The sequence below is a fragment of the Ochlerotatus camptorhynchus genome, unplaced genomic scaffold, assembly GCF_037179485.1.
Source record: "Ochlerotatus camptorhynchus isolate MF236.1 unplaced genomic scaffold, CSIRO-AGI_Acam_v1.1 ptg000341l, whole genome shotgun sequence".
Classification (NCBI taxonomy): Eukaryota; Metazoa; Arthropoda; class Insecta; order Diptera; family Culicidae; genus Ochlerotatus; species Ochlerotatus camptorhynchus.
In genome coordinates this window covers 653,955-671,382 of record NW_027040829.1, presented here as the reverse complement: position 1 = coordinate 671,382, position 17,428 = coordinate 653,955, and the positions used below count along the sequence as shown (strand labels likewise).

At 36.6% G+C, this 17,428-nt stretch overlaps 1 pseudogene; it reads right to left on the bottom strand.

The window, feature by feature from the left end:
- Positions 1 to 17,428, bottom strand: part of LOC135708910 (putative nuclease HARBI1) — a 36,196-nt pseudogene that overhangs the window by 10,034 nt on the left and 8,734 nt on the right.

Genomic DNA, 17,428 nt, shown 5'->3' with positions numbered 1-17,428 from the left:
GCAGAATTTTCTTGGAATACTCCCCAGAAATCCTTTGGAACTGTCCTCAGAATTCAATATCCTTGAGGTTCTTCTCGGATTTTTTTAGAACCCTTCTTAGAGCTCGTTTGAAATTCTTTTCAGAAGTCCACTGGAATTATATTTAGAACTCTTCATGATTTTTTCTCAGGACACATTGGAATTGAATGAGCTAGAAATTATCCTCGGAATTCGCTTGAAATTTTAAATCTCTTAGAAATAACACTAAAAATAAGATTTTCTCGTTATTCTTTTCGAAATTGTTTTGGAACTATCTGCAAAATGCACTAAAAACTATCTGCATAATTTTCTTTGAATTCTGCCCAGAAATATTTTGGAACTGTCATAAGAATTCAATATCCTTGAGATTCTTCTCGGAATATTTTAGAACTTTTTTTTTCTCAGAACACCTTGGAACTGAACATCCCCTAAAGTTTCAGAAGAATTTCCTCTGTATTCTCCAGAAAGTCTTTCAAGAATGAGCTTGAAATTATCCTCGGAACTCCATTGAAATTTTTCTCAACATCGCTTTGGAATTTCATTCAAAATTTGATTCTTTCGGTATTCTTTTCGAAATTATCTTGGAACTATCTGCAGGATTCACCAGAAATTGTCAATTGCTACCAGAAAATTTCAATTGATCAGAACGATGCAAATTTACCACCATTAATGTTCAATAAAAATTGCTTCTCCAATCTTATGATTGGTGCAGATTTCTTTTTTCCATTTTCCACCAGACATTTTCAATATAGTTTGCTTTTCTTATCATCAGAATGTTGCAGGTTTTTCCCCAAATAAAGCTTGCCCCTAGTTTTAGATTTTTCATCATAAATTTTCAGTAATGCAGCTGCCCTCCAATCATCAGAATGGTGCAAATTTTACACCAAAAATTATTATTAAAGTTTGTTTCTCTATTCAGCACAAGGATGCAAATTTAAGACCAAAATTTTTCCATAAAGCTTGCCCATCCAGGACATCCCAGGACGGTGCAGATTTTCCTCCAGAATTTTTCAATATAGCCTAATTTTAAATAAAGCTTGTGCCTTAATTTACCAAACCAGTGCAAATTTTTCACCAGAAATTTTCCGTTTATTTCATTTATCAGAGCGATGCAAATTTTGCACCAGAAATTTTCATAAAAGCATGCTCCTCTATTCACCAGAACGGTGTACCAAAATTGTCAGTGAAGTTTGTTTCACAATGCACCTTTGTGGTGCAATTTTCAGGCTTTGCCTCTTCATGCACCAGAATGCTACACATTTTCCTCCATAAATTTTCAATGAAGCTTGCATTCATCAGATCGATGCAAATTATGCACCAAAAAATGAATAAACCTTGCTCCAACATTCACCACAGTGTAGCAAACTTTCCACCAGACATTTTCAGTTAAATGTGCACGTCCAAATTTTTAGCGTGATTAAATTTTTCCAATTTTCATTTTGATTAGTCCCTCCATGCACCACCTTGATGATATTTTTACACCAGAAATATTCAATATAAAGCTTTTTCTTCGATCTACTATCACGAAGGTGAATTTTTTCAACCTTAAATTTACCGAGGGGGGCGACACATCTAAATCTCAATTCTAGATGCTCAAAAAATCTCACTTTAGCGAATCAATCTTTAATTTCTCGCATCTACTTGCATCGTGCTTCATCGTTTTGCAGGAAATCTTCAAAATCGACATAAATCTTCCTTCTATCTACTCAGAGTGCGTGCAGCTAGCCACAGCAAAACACAATCTTTTTTGCATCGTAGATAGAGTCGTCCCCCTCGAAATTTACCCTCTTCTTCAAACCCTCCATGAACGACCTTGAAAAAAAAAATTACACCAGAAATTTTTTGTATGCCCCACTGTGGTGCAAAAATGCACTGTGTTGCAACCAAAAAAAATCATTGAAGTTTGTCCTTTCATGCACCTTTGTGGTACAATTTTCAGGGACCATCTCAAAGGAATTGACACAATAAAAGGTTTTCAGTGCTCTTATTTTATGAAATGAAGGTAAACTTCAAATCAAGTTATCAAGAAGTCAAGTTATTTTATATCATAATTTTGTAAATGTGGAAATAAAAATCTTATTTATAAAAGGAGGGGCAATTGCCCCACCTTGACCCACCCTGTGTACGCCAGTGCTCCAACAGTTGGCCTTTAAAAACAAGTTCTAAAATTGTCTCTAATGTGTGCAACATGTTGATGGGACAAAACTATTGGGCTCTAATCGTTCCAGCAACTTTTAGAATAGGAACCACTAAGGATTCCTTCCAAATTTGTGGCACATGTCCATTCTGCAATGATTTATTAATAAGGTTCAGAAATATGTGGCCAATGATATGAAAGCAGTCTTGAATAACTCTAGCATTAACATTTTCTACTCCAGCTGCTTTTCCTAATGAAAAACAAATAACTCTAAGTTCATCTAATGTAATTGGGTGAAAACCTTCAAATCTACAACTTCTATTAACTGGCTTTTTTATTTCGTCAGGTTCATCGACCAATTCAATGGATTGAGTAATCAATGAAGCACTGTCTACAAAATAATCATTAAATTTAAATGCAATTACTTGTTCTGACTGTTCTAATGTGCCATTGAAAGTTATGGACCGCGGTTGGCAATTACTAGGTTTTAATAAAGATTTCAAAATTTTCCATAACTCGTTGCTGTTGTTTTGATACTGATCAATCTTCCTTTGTACATATTCACAAAGAGTTTAATTTATCGATTGTGAATACTCATCTCGCCTGATTGTGTACCTATTCCAATGATTGTCATTAATTGATTTATAAAACTTGTTGTACCATTTGTCCCTTTTCCGTTTAAGACGCAAAAGATCCACATTGTACCAGCTGTTCGAGTTTTTCAAAGAAACAAACTTTTGCTCAACTAGTTGATTGGTACTCGTTGGTAAGAACAGCTGTAGATTCATCTAAGTTACCGGCCGCGAATAGAAAATCCACACTTCTCTCAACAAGATTCGAAACAGCTTGTTTCGAATATTTACTCCAGCACTTCAATTTTACTAATTCATCGTTGTGATTGATATTATCTAATACATTAATCACTAAGGTCTCACGATCGGTTATTCTCAAATCAGTTTTCGTAATTGAACAAATGGAATCAAAATTGGAATAAACGTGGTCAAACAAAGTTCTACTGTGCCTGGAAATACGCGTATATTCATCTACCGTTTGTTTTAAATTGAAAAAAATCAGCTAAACGTTTCAAATGAGTCGAATTATAGTTATCACGCCAATTAATATTAATTTACTAGAATCAAGGAATGTCTCGAGCCAGTTCTCTAAAACTTCAGCAAAAAGCTGGTTACTAGAACTGAGAGAATCATACTAAACACCATAATTACCCATCTTCATGCCAAGTACAACTGTAATACCCAAGAACCAGTTGCCATCAACAACTTCGTTGGTACGAAAGTTGAATTGAACTGATTATTTGACATAAATAGCAACACCGCCAGTGTGTCTAGAATACGATAAACAAGTAGCAACAATATATCCCGGAATACTATACTGATCAAAAGCTTCAGTTTCTACAATATGAGTTTCAGATGATAAAACTAAAAGAGGACGTTTTTCCTCAACAATCTGACGTAATGCTACGTAGTTTGTTGACAACTCCGTAATATTAAAATACAAACAATCGAATTGATTCACATTTCTGAAACTTGGCTGCTATTTATTGAAACGCTAGCTGCTTTTCTTCTGATCAATAAGTCTTTTATAGAGCAAACATTCAGAGCATGGTTGACGTCCAACTTCATTTTACGTTCTTTATTCGTTTTCATACATTTCAATACAGTTGACGTTTTGTGTTGCTGGCTGCACCTAGAGCATCTTTCACAATTTTTGCAATCCATGCTCTTGTGCTCAAATTCTCCACATTTGAAGCATCTCAACAAATTAATCGCGGCAACTATCGAGCACCGATCAAAGCTTTACTTTTTTCGCACATAACAAACATTTATGCGTATTGACATCGACTTCAATTATATCACTAAACTTGTTGTAAGTGAAGCGTGGATTTTGAAACATGTTAACTACTTTTACATAATTTATAGCGATGTCGTCATTTTGACTTTCTAAGTAGTCAATGAAGACATCGGAGGAATACTGATCGCTCATGCCCACTATTTTGCTTTCAATACCAGATTGCTTTCAATACCATTTTTCACATCACTTACATTTGCTCTTGTTGCACACTCAACAGTAATGGAGCCATCTTTACAATTCCTAAAATTACTGATTTTGTGTGTTTGGATCCAACTGAGTTTTCAAAAACTTACGAGTATCTTCGCAAGGTTGTTTGGACTCTTTCGGTTTAATCACAATGACCGGACGAGTCTTACTTGTTATTTTACTGTTACTGTTACTAGTAGTTTTACTTTGACTTAGTCATTATGCCTTTTAACAGGCAGCCCTAAGTATGTAATTGATAAAACCATCCATAAAATATTTAAAAACGTTTTTTAAAAAACATCCAAATGATCCATAAAATACCGTAGGAAATCTCTTAAAAAGGGTGAATTAATTTATTTATTTATTTGTCGTCAATCAGTGTAGACCGTTTTACAATAGTTCTGTTGCCTTACATGCTATTTAAATACAAACGTTTTATTTGAAATTGTCAATAAATGTAAATTACATATACAAATATCTAAGAAATAAAAATTGTCTAAAATTAACGAGATGAAAGCCTAGCAGTTAGTGTTCTCCTTACTTTATCTTTAGACATCGTTAGATCTATACGCTCACGATAATTATTATAAACTTTCATCATTCTGTTGATTGGTCCATTTTTACCATAATTCGTTCTGTGAGGTGACAGTTGAAATACATTTCGAGTTCTTAACATGCGTGATGGTACGTAAAAATTTAAGCTTGCTAATATTTTTTCTGAATTTACGCGTTGTGAGATAATATCATTAACAAACGAAATCATGGAAATTTCTCTTCGTTTCTTAAGTGTTTCAATGTTTATCAACATGCAACGGGACTCATAAGAAGGAAAGGGAAAAGAGGTCCAGCCTAGTTTCCTAAGAGCAAATAACAAAAACTGTTTTTGAACTGATTCTATACGATTTATATAAGTTTCATGATATGGAGCCCAAACCACACTGCAATATTCGAGAATTGATCTCACGTAAGCTATACAAAGTGTTTTGATGGTATATGGGTCTTTAAAATGATAACTAAGTCTTTTTATGAATCCCAACATATTATTTGCTTTGTGAATTGTGGTATTCACATGATCTACAAATGTCAACTTCGAGTCTAGAATTACTCCTAAGTCCCTAATTTTATCGCACCTTACAACCAGCTGGTTTCCTAGAGTACATGTAAAATCTAGAGTAGTGTGTTTTCTGGAATAAGATATAATATTGCATTTTTTAACATTTATGTCCAACAGACTTTTAACGCACCAACTGTAGAAAACATCAATTTCATTTTGAAAATGTAGCAAACCAGAATTGTCAAAGATTTCCATGTACAGTTTCATATCGTCAGCATATATCAGCACATTTAAACGATTTAACACAAACTTCACGTCATCCACAAATAAAATAAATAATAAAGTACCTAAATGAGATCCCTGTGGAACTCCCGAGGTAACATTAACTGGCGAAGATATTTTTCCTTTAAAGCGGACCATCTGTGTTCTTTCTGTCAAGTATGATCCAATCCATTTTAAAAGTGTACTTGTCATACCTAAACGTTTTAATTTAAAAAGAAGTAAGGGAATGTCTACTCTGTCAAAGGCCTTACTAAAATCAGTGTATAAGGTTTCAACCGTATTGCCTCTATCCATTGCTTCAATAGAAAAGTTTACAAATTCCAAAAGATTAGTAGACGTTGACCGACCTTTAAAAAACCATGTTGATTATTTGAAATGCGATGCTTAACCTGGTTAAATATTTTTTGGATAACAGTTGCTTCAAACATTTTAGGAATACATGACATAATTGCAATACCTCTATAGTTTTTAATGTCAGACCGTTTGCCAGATTTAAATATTGGGACTAAAAATGATTTCTTCCAAATTTTTGGAAAATCACCTGTTTTGAGAGATAAATTGTAAAGCCAAAAAAATGGTTTAACAAAACTAGTTGCTAATTTTTTCAATAAAAATGGAGGTATTTCATCAGGACCAGGTCCTTTGCCGGCATCAAGACTTTCAAGAGTCATAAAAATTTCTTGAACAGTAATATTATTAACTGATACGTCATTTTCCCCTTCAGGTAGGTAAGAAAAATAGTTCATATCATACTGGATTTCTTATATATGTTTTGGAAAAAGCGAGCAAATTGGTTACAAATATCCTCACTATCAGTGCTATCAAACTCTTCAAACTGCATGCGTGATGGGAATGTACATGACTTCATTTTTTCGTTCGCGAAGTTAAAGAACGTTTTGGGATCAGATTTAATATTGTTCTCTACTCTTGAATTGTAATTTGCATATGCTGACGATATTTCTGCCTCAAGTTCTCTGCAAATAACAACGTATTTTTCTAAATTTTGCGCATTTTTAAACTTTTTATACGACTTGTGTGCTTTTTGCTTCCTGTTTTTAATATTTCTGATTTCTTGTGTATACCACACAGGATATTTGGTGCTGTTCACTATTCTCTTAAGTCTTTTAGGAACGAATTCTTCAATAATATTGTATAAGTTAGTATAAAATATGTCAACAGCCTTGTCCATGTTATTTTCATCTTTTAAAAGGTTCTGCCAATTTATGTGATCCTTAAAAAATATCAATATGATCCATAATTTATGTATAATTTAGCAACACAATTGCAAAAATGTACCGCTAAATTTCTAAAGAATGAGCATTGAAATTGCACGAATTACCCATTCACATATTGCAAATGATCCATAAAATATTATAGAAAATCAAGTTTGCGCAGTTAAAAATATAGTCACGAACCATAAATTAGACATATATTGTACATGTTTTGGACACTTTTTTTTAAATTTGTTCCATTAACCATGGAAAATTGCCCCATTACTGCGTAGCTACTCTGGTTTATTGTTATGCCCATGTTTTTTTTTGTCAGAAGAGCGGAGCGATGGGCGAACATCTAGAATAAGCATCTAAAAGAAGCTTCTACAAATTATTCCCTATAATGCTTCTTAACACTTCGAACACGATGCAACCGGTAAAATATGTAACGGAAAATTGGTAATGTTTGAAAAATCATTACACAGCAATTTATTAATAGATTTTAAACCTATTCATACCGAATAAATCTTTAAAGTCTTAAGTTTCAAGTAGCGCACATAAATTTGAAATTTGTCAATAAATAGCAGAGCTATGGTTTTTCAAACATTACAAGTTTTCCGTTACACATGTGATCAGAGTCCCTTCGCACTTCTAACTCAAAAAAACACGGGTATGTCAGTAAATCTAAGTAGCTACGTAGTAATGGAACATCTTTTCAAAGTTTATGGAACAAAATGAAAAAGTTAGTGTCCAAAACATGAGCGCAAAGTTGATTTTCTATGGATCACTTTCATTAGTTTAAGGTTCATCGCTGAATGTTTTATAGATCATTTGCAATATGTGTTTGGGTGATTCTTACAATTTCAATGCTCATTCAGTAGATATTTAGCGGTACATTTTTACAATTGGATCATATTGAAATTTGTTATGGTTCATTCTCACATTTTAAGAGATTTTCACTGGGGTTTTATGGATCATTTGGGTGTTTTTTAAGGAGCGGTTTTAAGTATTTTATGGATCATTTATTGATTTTTACATTGAAAAGTATGTTTGCCCTTTTTACATCATCCGCAAAACTCGCATTTTCTTGAAAAACAACATCATCATCATCACTATTTTGTATTTTACGTTTTTTGCGTCTGGTATTTTGGTCCGATTCTGACTGAATCGGCCTAGATGAACTGCGCTGACCATTCATTACAGCTAATTGGTTTTCCGCATCAATTTTAAAAAATGAATTTTTCATATGATCCAATTTCTCACAAATTAAATTTTCAAGACCATTTACATTTAGTCTAATGTCTGCAATCCCGCTTTTAACCGCGAAACCACCTGAGCAGCAATGTGATCTCGCATGCCAGTGATCAAGTCAGATAGTTGAAAAACCTTCTTCATCTCTTCCACGATCCATGACATGGGCCCAGGTCAGATTTTTGTCGACTTTCTTCATTTCCTTGTTTCAAAAGTTAGCATTTTTCATAAGCATTTTTCTGAAAAAAATTAAAGGGTTGTGTCCTAGACCCGACCGCAGTATGACCATAGAGGTAAGTCTAAGACTAGAAGGTCCCGAAATATCAAAACAAACATTGCGTAGTAGTAGAATTTCGACTAGAATTGGGTACTTTAATCGTTTGCTTGAGACCAATAGGCTAGTCAAGCCAATTTAAAATCGTTAGTTTCGTATTGATTGTTGGTATGACGTAGAACCATAGAGGTAACTCTAAGACTAGTAAAGCTTGCTTCAGATAGAATTGGAACAAAAACAATTGCCTGTATTTCAGTTATTTATTATTGAATTTAAGATCTTTTTTTATACAAATGTAGCGTTTTCTTCATTCTTTAAAAAAAAATACGGATAAAATTATTCGTCACGGTTTCGAAGGAATTCTCGAATTTTTCCTGTAACACGGCTCATTAGGCGGCGCACACCTTCTTCGTCCATCGTTTTAGCTATCTTATTCCACCAGGTCTTCATCTGATTGATGTCTTTGACAACCTTTCCCTTTGCCTTGAGTCTCCTCTTCATGATTGCCCAGTATTTCTCAATAGGGCGGAACTGGGGGCAGTTGGGTGGGTTAAGGTTTTTCGGAACAAACTGGACCCCTTTCTCTGCATACCATTCTTGAACGACTTTGCTGTAATGACAGCTTTCCAAATCTGGCCAAAACATTGCGGGATGGTCGTGGGATCGAATGAACGGCAAAATTCGTTTTTGGAGACACTCTTTTTGGTATAGTTCCGACGTCATTGTCTTATTTGTAACGAAAACTTTCGTTTTTTTGCCACAGCTGCAAATGCCCTGTCAAATCATAAATTTTCGTGCAAATTTGTCGGCAAAAACAAATTTAAATTTGGCTGGAACATCCCCCCGAGCCGTTGCCAAGTAAAATTTTTGACCTGGGATTTGCCCGAAGTCAGCCTTGACATAGGTTTCATCGTCCATCAGAAGACACCCGTCGAACTTGGTCAGCACCAGGTCGTATAGCTTCCGCGCACGGATTTTGGCCACACTATTCTGTTTTATGGTCCGATTTGGCTGTTTGATAGCTCGATACGACTGGATTCCTTCCCGGAGTCGAGTTCTCCTCACGGTACTATGGGCAGCACCGAAAATTCTGGCCAAATCACGGTCCGACAGATTGGGATTCCTCTTAATCGTCTTCAAAATCTTACCACGCAGTTTCCGGTCGACAGTTCCACACCGACGATTGGCTTGAGGCTTCCGAATCGTCGTCAATGTTTCCTTATACCGTTTGATAACGCGCCATTGACGAGTGCACGGATGGATTTGAGTTCACTCACTCGACAAAAAGTGACACAACAGCGGGGCCCTGTTTACTAAAAATGAACACATATGTGTTCATTTTTAGTAAACAGAGCCCCGCTGTTGTGTCACTATTTGTCGAGTGAGTGAACTCAAATCCATTCGTGCACTCGTCAATACGGTATTTCTGGGCAATTTCAGCTGTTTAGCTAGCCTAGATGCAGACCACAATGGATTTTCCAAATAACTGTGCACAATTTTTTCCCTTCTTTCGGCTTCCATGTTGATTGTTTACAAAGTACAGTCGATTTGCGGAATGTCAAAAATACATACATGAAGCTGACAAAATTCCTGACACGGGGGCGCCAAGAACTTCCAAATCTGTCCACCAGGAGCACCACAATATGAGCAAAAGTTTGTTCCAATTCTAAATGAAGCAAGCTTTAAGTCCGGAAGAAACGTGCTGAACTTTTTGGCTCAGTTCTGGTACTATCTTCGGTCCCAAGCTAATCGATTCACCCCTCGAAACATAGGAAAATCCAATAACCCCTCATTTTATCTGTCAAACTTTCATTAGCGAATCAAAACAAACAATGCGTAGTACTAGAATTTTGACTTGTATGTATACGTTAATCGATTTGCTTGGGACCAATAGGCTAGTCAAGTAGTGAGCCAATTTAAAATCGTTAGTTTCGTATTGATTGTTGGTAGAACTACGCAAAATTGATGTATGACACGCATTTTTGATTATTATACTTTATCTTAATTTTTTTTAAAGTATTTCAATGTTTCGGTTATGGTTTAAAACACGCGACAATTCATGTTAGTATAATCAGACCACGGTTCATCTTACGCATGAGATAATTTATTTAAATTTAATGTAATGGTTATGAGTTGTCAGAATTTCCCCTACATAACTACCTTGGGTTGATCAATGTTGAGTTATTTTGCTGTGATCAATGTACACTAAATTTGACATCGACATCAACATCGAGGTTTCTGATGCAGAGAAGAAAGTGAATATTGCATTTTATGATAACGCAACAGGCAGTTGTTTTATCTGTCAGAAGACGGTTCTTTAAATATTGAACAAAATGTTGGTTCATATGTCAACGAACTAGGGGAGAAAGGGGTATAACGATCATACGGGGTTTAAGCACCTCTTTATTCTTCAATTTGGAGGACAACCCTAACATAAAATTACCATGCATCATCATTATGTACTTTGCAGCGTGTTCGTAGAATGATTGCAAAATAGAACACAGTTACTTTTCTCAAATTAAACGTGTGGTTTCCAATAAGTAGGTGCTTAGTACAACATTAATTGAAAATTAGGGAATTCAGCTATTGAATTTCAAAGTCAGTGCAAAAGTTTTATACAGGTGCTCCACCTGTTTAATGTTTTGATACTAAAAATTATAGTTAAGGTGCAAGTTGAAACAGTAGGTGTATCTCTTAGTGGAAGTGAATATTCACTGTTATTATTTTTGAGAGGCACTACCGCAAACTATATTAGAAATAATCTCAGTGATTATTCACTTCCGCTAAGAGCTACATCTACCGTTTCAACTTCCCCACGCGTTTCTACTTGCCCCGGTGTAGGGTAATGGATTTTGGTTGGACATATTCATGTCATTTTCGCACTGCGTCTAAATGTATGCCGTGTTTTTTTCTATGAATATTACATATGGACATGAAAACTGTGTGTTTGGTGAAAAAGTCTAACTTTCTAGTTTATAATAATACTAAAAAATGAACAATGTTCTCAAAATAGGATTTTATTGAAACGCTGGCTTGTATTCACACAAGCATTCCTGAGTAATTGTGCTAATTGGGTTCTTAAATTTTAAAAAAGTGAGTCGATTTTTATACATTATCTGAAAGAGTTTCATTTTTTGAGCATAACGATATTTTTTTTTCGAAACCGTTGACTTTCATCTCGATTTTTAAATCAAAGTTTAAAGCAAAATATAGGAGTGTACTAATAAACTAACAAATTGCCACCTCGCTCCCATACAAAGTCCCACTGAGGGGCGCTAAGATGGTGATAATTGCTCATGTAATCGCACTTATTTAAAATAGTTCCAGTGCTCCAATTGTGATCAAATTTCGGATTTCGGTTCCATGTTTAATGTAGATTACGAATATGCCTTTACCTCAATACCCTTAAAGAACCCAATTGGAAACAGTAGATAGAGCTTCTTTCTCTATGATGCACTGCACGGTATATGCATTTGGGGTAACATTCGACGCCAACAACACAAAAAATACTTTCTAAGCCCCGCCTCTGACAGGATTTCCCACCGTTTGTTTATGAATGGGGCGGGGCAGAAAGTATTTTTTGTGCAGAATATGTAAAAAAGGGTGGACTTCGGATGTTTATCTAATTGCATATATAGAGGTACCAGATATATTTTACAGTCAGTTGGTGGTAAATCACCCACAGAATACATCAAAATATTGTGAGCGTTTTTTTTTCTCCAATTCAATGCTCTCTGGGCAGTTGTTGGGTACAAAAAATTAACGGTATTGATCCCACAATTTTGTGGGATTATTGCCCCCCCCCTCGTGTAGTTAATGAACAGCCCCTTAGTTGAACGGGACCCAAGTCACGTTTAACCACGGACTTGCTCCTGCTTACTGCAGGACTAAGCGCCATGCCGTCCGAAGCGGTAATGAGCAGAAGCGTAGTAAAATTTACGTTTATTTTCTGGGTTTTTATGTTTCAACATTTGGTTTAACATGTCAATTGGTTAGCCTTTGGCTCTTCAGCTTTGTTCTAGTTAATTGGTTATTTTAATATGATGATTGCGCTTAGCGCTTATTTACAGGATACCCTTTGTGGGATTGCTTTGGTATGAGCAGAAGCGTGACAGCAGAGCTGTTTTATATCTTTTCAGAACGATGTGCAACCAAGTGGTACTCGATTATGATGACTGGGTTTGGGAAAAACGCTTATTTCATGAAAACAGTGATACAATTATAATTTGTACATTTTTCAAAAGTTTTATTAAAAAAAAATTGGAAAAATATTTATTACAGCAGGTTCATAATGTAATATTCTATCGATTGGCGTATTTGGATTTTAATTTCATCTATAAATGACAAAGTTACAAGCGTTCAAAACTTAACACTACTTCACCACACATATTTTTTGATTTGCACCCCAATATAGTCGACAAAGACGTAGTTCTACGTCAAAATTTCAACAACATCATTTTGAAATTTTTACAAGATCTAGATGGCAGTTTTTTTTTTGCAAAAATGTCAATCATTGCCCATAACAAAGAATTGCGCAAAGTTTCGCACAAATCAAGAAATCCGCTTCAAAAAAAAATATTTTTTTTTTTTCGTTAATTGATAGATAAAGATTTTAAAGGAAATATACAAAAATATAACAATTCTTTCTCTTTGACTATATGTTTTTAGTATTACTTCTACGTGAAGTCAACGATTTACATAGTTGAAGATGCTAATTTCAAATAACAGACTGTAGTGGTAATTTTTATACGATAGATGGAGTAGATGAAAGCATAGAGTTGATAGTTCCGTTAGAGTACGGCAGTGTGAAGATTGTATATAGATATTAGAATAGCGAACTAGGACAACTTTTAAGGAAGGTACAAATCGGTTTTCTCATCTCTCTTTACCAAACTCCCCCTTTGGAGAGGGATGGTGAGGGGTGTCCCCCCCCCCGCCACCACTGGCAAAAAGAGATGAAAACCGACCCGTTCAAGTACCAACTGTGTGTTTGAAACAGTTCTACCGATTTTTACCGCACTTCAATTGTTATTTGAAGGAAGGCATCCAGTCGTAGGTTTGGAAATTGCAACTATTGTTTACCCCTACCACGATATGTGCTCCTGTCATCGTCGACTTGACGATCTCGAGGGGACACGGGTGGGGTAGGTGTTGCTACTGTACCTTTTGACCATTGACAGTAATTGATGGTATGCTCCCATCCAGAGTTATGTACTTTTCAAATAACAGACTGTAGTGGTAATTTTTATACGATAGGAGGAGCACATATCGTGGTAGGGGTAAACAATAGTTGCAATTTCCAAACCTACGACTGGATGCCTTCCTTCAAATAACAATTGAAGTGCGGTAAAAATCGGTAGAACTGTTTCAAACACACAGTTGGTACTTGAACGGGTCGGTTTTCATCTCTTTTTGCCAGTGGTGGCGTGGGGGGGGGGGACACCCCTCACCATCCCTCTCCAAAGGGGGAGTTTGGTAAAGATAGATGAAAAAACCGATTTGTACCTTCCTTAAAAGTTGTCCTAGTTCGCTATTCTAATATCTATATACAATCTTCACACTGCCGTACTCTAACGGAACTATCAACTCTATGCTTTCATCTACTCCATCTATCGTATAAAAATTACCACTACAGTCTGTTATTTGAAATTAGCATCTTCAACTATGTAATTCTTTCTCCAAAAAATCAAGAATCACTAAATAACGATCACCAATAGTAGGCATATACTCCCTTCGGCAAAATTGTTTGTCATGGAAAAAAGGAGCATCTAGGAAACCGTTCCTTTCGTTTTTAATATAGTAGGGACCCTAAGGAATGTGTAAACAACATAAAAGGGTTGGGTTGCACTAAATGTTGCTGCATTAGAATTATTTTTATCATACAGGCATTTGGCTGGTGAGCCCCCTAGTTTTCAGACAAAGTGTTATTTTGGGCCACCCTAATGAGCATGTTGAACCTATTAAATCATATGCTAGACTGAATATTCGTCTGATCTTGCATTCACCCGTAAGCCTAATGCCGCGGATACACTTGGATGACAAACTATGAGCATGAGCATTATTTGTTTAATAAATTATGAGCACATCCATGGTCACACTTGTATAGTTTGTGTATTAGACTGATACAAAATTTGACTTTTTCGCTCCACAGTGCTTAAATGGTTTCAAATCGGGTCCTGATTACCCTCTCAAAGTTACAACTCATTTGGTTAGAAACAGGCTTTGCACAAGCCATTTGAAGTTTACATGTAAATTACTATGGAAAATCTCAACTTTTTGTTCATTGGCTTCTAGTCTTTTTCCACATTAAGCAGTTTGATAGCCATTCTTATAGAAAATTTATAGAAAACAGCTACAACTTTGCTGAAGATTGTTTCTATATAAAACGAGACAGGAAAAAGTTATTAATTATTTAAGAGATTGGTAAACTTATGACATGATCAAGCAGCTGCTCTGTAGGCAACACTATATTTTGCAGTGTGACATAGTAGCCATGATTTTTGTGTCCTATTCAACGCCCCAGAAACACCAATGTTGCCTGCTGAGCAGTTGATTGACATTAGTGCATTGAACCATTGATAACTTTCGATCCTTGCATTTAATCAAAAGGTGGTCTTGAGCAAAGTTGTAGCTACAAGTACAGTTGAAAGCTTTTGAAGCAGACCGGTATGGTGAATTATTAGATAGACATGAACAAAAATCTTGGTTTTACCATAGTAATTCCCATAGAAACTTCAAATGGTTTGTGCCATCTCAGTTTCTCACCAAATGGGTTCAAATTTTGAGAGGTTAGTCAGGATCCGATTTGGAATCGTTTAAGTATTGTGGAGCGAAAATTTCAAATTTTGCATCACTCTATTGTGTATAGTTGTTGTATATTACTTATAATTATTATACAAATAATGCTCATGCTCATAGTAGGTCATACAAGTGTATCCACCGCATAACTGTAGATGCAGCATCATAGCAAGTGCACTGAATTCTATGAGCCCATCAAGCATGAGCCAACGAAAATTCGCTTCCCGAATTACCGAACAATTTTCCCAGATAATTACCACAATCTGCAATTGAAACATCCATCCCACATGGCTCACATGGCCTCTCCCAACAATCACGGTGCGCTCCCAGCATCCACCAGCAGCATGTGCGCTGTGTAGGTATTTATTTTCGAGCTGGCTCGAAACATTGTATGTATGACCAAACCGGCCTGATGTCCCAATCAGAACTCAGGGAAATCTATTTTTATAGAGCAAATCAAGTTTTTTTTTGTCGTTTCATTTCGATCTGTCTTGCATTCCACGATCTGCGATGGTATTTTTTCTGCTTTTCATTCGTTTCTTTCGAACAAACGACTGACTGTCTGAAAACGTGCCTCTAGTGCAAAGGCAACTAATTTTAGGACACATTTGAAAACAATCATTCAGAAGATAATGATTGTTTCTCAATTCAACAAAGTTATAAAAAAAAATGTCCGAATGAGCGGCCAACTCCAAGCTCGACCTAAGTTTGCTTTTCCTACACCCAACCGCCCACATTTTCTTCACAGTTGATGGTTTTCCACTCTTTCTCTCTCGCACAGACACACACACACAACCACACACCCACACTCTGATCAGCTACCGTGCCTTTCTCTAGTGGGTGGGATGATCATTAAATTAATTTGTCATCGTCATTTGCCACCGCATCGCCCCCTCCTCCCCTAGATCGCAACCCGGTTCGTGAAAACTCGATTCGAAAGGGAAAATTGTTGAACTCCGTGCTTGCTTGGATTGGAGCCGGCCACCGCCGAGGCCCGCTTCGTAATTGTTTCCTTTTGAAGTCGCTTTTCTCGCGTCAATTGATGCTCGAGTTGGACATTTATGAGGCATCCCGGCGCGGACCGCTAGCAGCCATCCTCTGTTTGTTGCTGTCTGCGTGTGATAATTGATTTTTCCTTGTCTTGTGCTTTGCTGCTTTCCGACCGAAGCCGTCCGTCGCCGTTTGAGCGTGGATAGACAAACGGGGGTGACAGTTTTTCACAGCACTGACTGCTCCACCGCGGCATGTCGTCTCTCCGTTCCATTTTCTGTTACGTGCGATATTTTCAACCCACGCAGCGTGCTGATAGAGATATCTGGCGAGTTGATTGGTGATAATTTTCCCCCCATTGAATGGGAGGATGATGGCGAATGTTTGGTTGTTTTGGTGTCGATTTGTTGGTGGAACTTGTTGCTCAATTGTTGTTCTATTTTAGTAACTCCCTTCAATTGGACTGTCAAGAATTGATTAATCTAGTTTATGTCCTTAATGCATAATGGATCTATTTAAGTTAATGACTACCCCAGATGCGAGTCCGTCCATTTTTGCATTTAAAGCCAATTTGAATTGAATTGTTCATGTCAGTGAGGAACCGTATCCAATCTGCATATGAATGCAATTTGCAATAAAACATACAGAAACCTGCCATTCCCACCCGATGCTAGTAGAAGCAGCCCGGCATTCACACCTGCTGCGGTCGCCGGCGATCCGCTAGAGTTGTTGATCTTTAATCCACCTTGCACCGGTGTGGAGCAGAGGTCTCCAATACGTTCTGGTAGGCATGCAGCAGTTCGAACCTGCAGTTTGCATTTCTCACTTAATCTTAATCAGCCCACCTTGCCCGGTTTGTACCATTCACCATAGCTGATTTGGATTAATTATCGTTAATACACATGCCGGTGCGGCTGCTGCTGTTGCATATATGTGCATTACCTATGACAGGTACCTAATTGCCCTTCCGATGTCCCATCATCAGCGTTGTAGTCGTCGTCATGAGCGGTGAACAAAATGCACACGTGAAATATATCGATCGGCAAGAGCGGATTATTGAATTCTACGTCCCAACTGTCGTGTCCTTCGAGAAGCTTCACAGTTGAAAAATTGAGAGCCTTCTAAGGATATTCCATTTTGCTCTCGCATATGAAGTTGTGAAAATTTACAATCTCGAAATATCTTCGACCAGAATTATACCGAACACGTGTGCCTCCGGCATTGTATGCTGCATTTTACCGACTACACACACATAATGACCGACTCCAGTAATGTTTTGCCGAGTTTTCAACAGCTGAATGTTTTGTAAAACTTTACCCGTCATTTTAAAAGCTGTTGCACTCAATTTTGATTTCAAA